Genomic DNA, 5,599 nt, shown 5'->3' on the forward strand with positions numbered 1-5,599 from the left:
GCCAGGACCTTGGATAGGAAGGACATCATCCGTGAGACATGGCAGGGATGAGGAGGATAGAGGGAGCACCCAATGATAGAGGCACGTGCTCCTTAGAATAGAGACAGATGTAGTGTGACATTATGTAGTCAGCCTGCAGGCCATACTGAGGATAGACAGTCCAATTTTGTACTCAGTTATTATTTTGATATATGATATGACATGCATCGACATGATGGGATGCAATGTGTTATGACTTATAGTTATTTTCCATGTATGGATGTCTTATGCACTATTTATTAATGTATTTTTATGTGTTTTTGACGCAATTATAATATGAAATGGATAAAATACTTGATATGATGCTTATTGTGATGTTTGATATAATGCAGGATGCAGCATATGTGTTTGGGGAAATTGGAGCACTAGACCGAATTGACTATCCGAACTGATGGAAGAAATGTTAGTAAGAAGAAATGAGACAGAGGATAGTTAGAGACAAAGAAAAACTTGCTTTCACTAATGCACTTTGTAGGTGAGAACCTTTATTTAATGTAGCAAAACGGATGCATAGCATCATGGCATTGAAGGCCAGAGCTGAAACGTAACCCTTTTTGCAAAAGATAGACACATCGCACACAAGGAATGAGTGAAGCATCCTAGGGTGCATACATCAAGGGTCGAGGTATGTGCGGCGTTCACAAAGCGAACGTACTTATCACATACACCCAATGATATAGTTGCCCCAGTTTGTGACAAACATTCCACAAATAGCAAACACAACAAAAAAGGACCATGAACCATCCCGGTCACTCTAAATCACTCAGTGACATCATCGAACAACATAGGAACATGATCGAAGATAAATCAATAAATGATAAGACTCGCTAATTCCAACAAGTCAAACAAACATCTTGATCTTCATTGTCAAAAGTTGAAAGTGTTGATAGGATGATCATGCTGTCTAGTTTCAGGACATGCGGTACCCCATCTAAGACAAGACACAGTCTGGTTTCGAGTATACCACACCCTGTATAAGACCCATGATAGTAGTGACAAGTTCAAATGATATTGATGTTGATCGATATGATTATTTTGATCAGTTTGAATGTCTGGTTTGATTGAAAAAGGTCATCTGTTAATGCGTGATTTTCATTAAAGTGCAGTGTTGGATTGAAAGTCATTGGAGGTATGCTCAGCGATCTGTCTATGCACAAAGGGATCATTTATTGCAAAATGCTTGTTTTTGGATTTTAATGTTTTGAAATTTTTTTGTTCATTTTTTTCAAGACTTTATTTGACTTTTTAGGGATTTATTTCAGGACATTTTTTCAATTTTTATGATTTTTTCAGGACATTTTTCAATTTTTATGGTTATTTTAGGACATTTTTCAATTTTTATGGTTATTTCAGGACATTTTTCAATTTTTTTTGGATTATTTCAGGACATTTTTTCAATTTTTTTGGATTATTTCAGGACATTTTTCAATTCGAAAGTTCCAGTGATTGATCATGACAAGGGGAAGGCACCCAATGCACATCGGAAAGACATATGTAGAGACCAGGACCGAAACATATGCACAAGAAACCGGAGTATGCAAGACAATGATGTTGACCAATCACAGGCCTAGAACAAAACATTGGATCAGGACAAGGATAGACATGATAAACCTATACAGAGAAAGCATAGCTAGAGGTCCTGATAGATGATAGAGCAATGATCTTTTTACACATGGCGCCTATTTGCCAGGTTTTCACCATGGTGCTTGCCCGAAGCGCCTGTTTGCCAAGTTTTCACTAGAGGGCGAATCATTTTTCTTTACTTTTTTTGTTCTTTTTCTTTGTTTTTCACTTTTTTTCACTCTCTTTTTTTTTTTTTTTTTTTTTTTGGGTATTTTTTCAGGATCATATTTGAAAAAGTGCTGATAGAAAATTATGCCCAGTACTTGTGAAGGTGCATACTATTTATAGGATTTGACAAAGGTTCACCTTCTGGGGTGGCAAGCTGATATGCCCTCGAGCCATAGGCTACAGTCACTATGAAAGGCCCAACCCAATTAGGTTCAAACTTGCCTTTGATGACCTCAGTAGATTGTGCATTCTTGGGGTTTGCCTTTAAAACCAAATCTCCCACTTCAAAGTGTTGCCCTTTGACCTTCTTATTATAAGAGCAACAGAGACAGTTTTGATATGCTTGCAAATGTGTCAGAGCTGTCTGACGCTTATCATCTAACATCTCAAGCTGATGCAACCAAGAGACTCTGTGCATTTCATCATCAATTAGATGTTGCAAGGAAAAATGCAAAGAAGGAATCTCCACTTCCAAGGGTAAAATGGCTTCTGCACCATACACCAAGGAATAAGGTGTTGTCCCAGTAGGTGTGCGGATAGAAGTGCGATAAGCCCATAGTGTTGGATTCAACTGTGCATGCCAATCTCGACCAACGTTATTGACAACCTTTTTCTGGATCTTGATAATGGTTTTATTTAATGCTTCGGCTTGACCATTACCCTGTGGATAGTATGGACTGGAGAAATGGTGTTGGATATGAAACTTTTCACAGAGTTCCTTGACATCTTTATTCTTGAAGGGATGGCCATTATCTATGACTATGGGAAGGGGAACCCCATATCGGCATATGATATAATTCAGCAGGAATTTTGAAATTTGCACACCAGTGATATAGGTCATGGGGATAGCCTCGATCTATTTTGTAAAATACTCTGCGGCTGTAATGATGAACTTGTGTCCATTTGCAGATGTTGGGTGAATCTTGCCAATAAGATCCAATCCCCATTGAGAAAAGGGCCATGGAGATATGATAGAATGAAGCTCTTGGGCTGGTGCATGAATGCAATTTCCATGGATCTGGCATTTGTAGCACTTCTTAACAAAATCATGAACATCCTTCTCCAGAGTGGGCCAATAATACCCAGCACGAATCAACATTTTGGCTAAGCTAAGACCATTGAAATGGCCCCCACATATACCATCGTGAACCTCGTGTAAAGCCATTTGTGCTTCATCAGAATCCAAACACCTAAGGAGGGTATGGTCAAAGGAACGACGGTAAAGGGTGTCGGCAATGATGACATATTTGGCTGTCTGTCGGATGAAGGCTTGGCATTGGTTAGCGGAAAGGTTAGGTGGTAAGGTTTGGGATTTCAAATATTGATAGACATCATTGTACCACGGGGAATTAGGGCCAACAAGAACACACATCACATCTGCTGTCAGAATTTCAAAAGAAGGGACAAGCAACTGTTCGACCAAAAATTCACATTTGTCCATATTGTGGGGCATATTCAACATGGAAGCAATCATAGCCATCGCATCTGCCGACTTGTTTTGAATTATTGGAACTTGACTGAAATAAATAGCCATGAATTTTTTCTTGAAGAAATCTACCATATGCTTGTAGGGAATAAGCTTTTCATCTTTTGTTTCGTAGTCATCATTGACTTGACAGATGACTAACTGAGAATCTCCATAGACTTGTAAATGTGTGATGTTCCAGTGGACCGCTACTCGGAGTCCTGTGACCAGAGCTTCATATTCTGCAATGTTATTGGTACAATGGAAAGTTATTCTATAGAATTTTGGAATAGCATCACCTTGAGGGGTGACAAACAATATACCTGCTCTGGATCCGAACTTGGTATGGGATCCATCAAAGTATAACTTCCATTCATTAGAAGATGTAAGAGCAAAGACTGATTCATCCAGAAAATTGGTCAACATGAGATGATCATCATAAATGGGAGCCTCTGCAAGTTGATCTTCTATTACTTGTCCTTTTATTGCCTTTCGCTCCATGTACTCAATATCAAACTCACTGAGGATCATAACCCACTTTGCTAGGTGACCTGTCAAAGCTGCTCTGCTAAGCAAGTATTTTAAAGGATCAATTTTTGCAACCAGCAATGTCTGATGATTTAACATATAGTGTCGGAGTTTCTATGTTGCAAATACCACTGCTAAGCATGCCCGTTCAATAGCTGAATAATTCAGCTCATAGCCTACTAGTGTCCGGCTGATATAATAAATAGCTCGCTCTTTGCCATTCTCATCCTGTTGGGCCAAGAGAACTCCTAGTGTCGTTTCAGTTGCAGAAATATACAATATAAATGGCTTTCCTTCTATAGGAGGCATTAGAATAGGTGGCGACAACAAATAGTCCTTAAGAGCTTGAAATGCTGATTGACATTGCTCAATGCGGCGGATTGCCTATAGCTTTCCTTGCAGACTTCTTAATTGTCAGAGATTGGAAGGAGGAGGCATATCCATTATTGCTTTAACCTTGGCAGGGTCGACTTCAATGCCTCTATGAGAAACAATGTACCCTAGTAATTTGCCAGTTGTGACACCAAAGACACACTTCTTTGGATTGAGTTTGAGCTTGTAGGTCTCCATTCAGTCAAAGATTGGGCCCAAGATGGCTAGATGACTATCTCTTGTGACAGATTTGCATAATAAGTCATCAACATAGTCGTCCATCAAAGTATGCATGAAATCATGAAAAATTGTCGTCATCACTCTTTGATATGTTGCGCCAACATTTTTAAGACCAAAGGGCATCACATTCCAACAATAGGTACCCCAAGCACAGGTGAATGCAGTCTTATGTTGGTCTTTAGGAGCAATGCGAATTTGGTTATAGCCAGAGAAACCATCCATCAATGAGAGCATCTCATATCCAATAGTCATGTCAACTATGATGTCTATATTCGGTAGTGGAAAATCATCTTTAGGGCATGCTTTATTGAGATCCCTAAAATCCATACAGATTCTGATGCCCCTAGTTACCTTGCTAACTGGTACCAAATTTGAAATCCAGTCTGCATAATCAATGGGTCTAATAAAGCCCACATCTAGTAATTTTTTCAGTTCTACCTTGACCAAAAGAGCTACCTGGGGATGCATCTTTCTAAGTTTTTATTTGATAGGCTTGGCATCTACTTTTAATGGCAAGTGATGAAGGACTAATTCTGGATCAAGGCCAGGCATATCTGCATAGGACCATGCAAAACTGATCTTCTTCTCAAGAAAGAAATTGACAAAATCTATCTTTTCCTGTTTTGATAAAGAAGCAGTGAAATGAATGACCTTAGGGTTGTCAGGTGTACCCAAATTGATTTCTTCAGTCATTTCCACAAGCAATGTTGATTTATCCTGACTTGATAGGGGTATGCCCACTCTTCCACCTTTGGGCACCTCAGAGAGGTTTTCACCCGCAGGTACGTCTTTTATTTTTACTTTTGTATGATTAGAGAGTGCCTTACGGTTTTCACTCAAAGACCTATCTTTTTTATTTTGTACTTTTTCTTTTCTTTTTTCATTTTGATGACTAGAAGATGGAGTTGACTCCCCAAAATATGTCGTGGAATCCAGATCAATAGAAAATCCTACCTTATGATCTCCTTGTGGTATGCCTTCCCGTAGTCCTAGAAATTTTGCAATTGCTTTGTCATTTTGAAAACAGTCCAATGTGAGTGGTTCTTGTTGGTCATGTTGAATAAGTTGGGGATAAACGAGGGGCATGTCATCATTGATTTTAAGGAGAGAGAGGGCTGAGATGGTAAAGATGTAAACGTCCATGGTATCACTGTCTGAACTGCT

Source organism: Cryptomeria japonica, chromosome 5 (genome assembly GCF_030272615.1).
Source record: "Cryptomeria japonica chromosome 5, Sugi_1.0, whole genome shotgun sequence".
Lineage (NCBI taxonomy): Eukaryota > Viridiplantae > Streptophyta > Pinopsida > Cupressales > Cupressaceae > Cryptomeria > Cryptomeria japonica.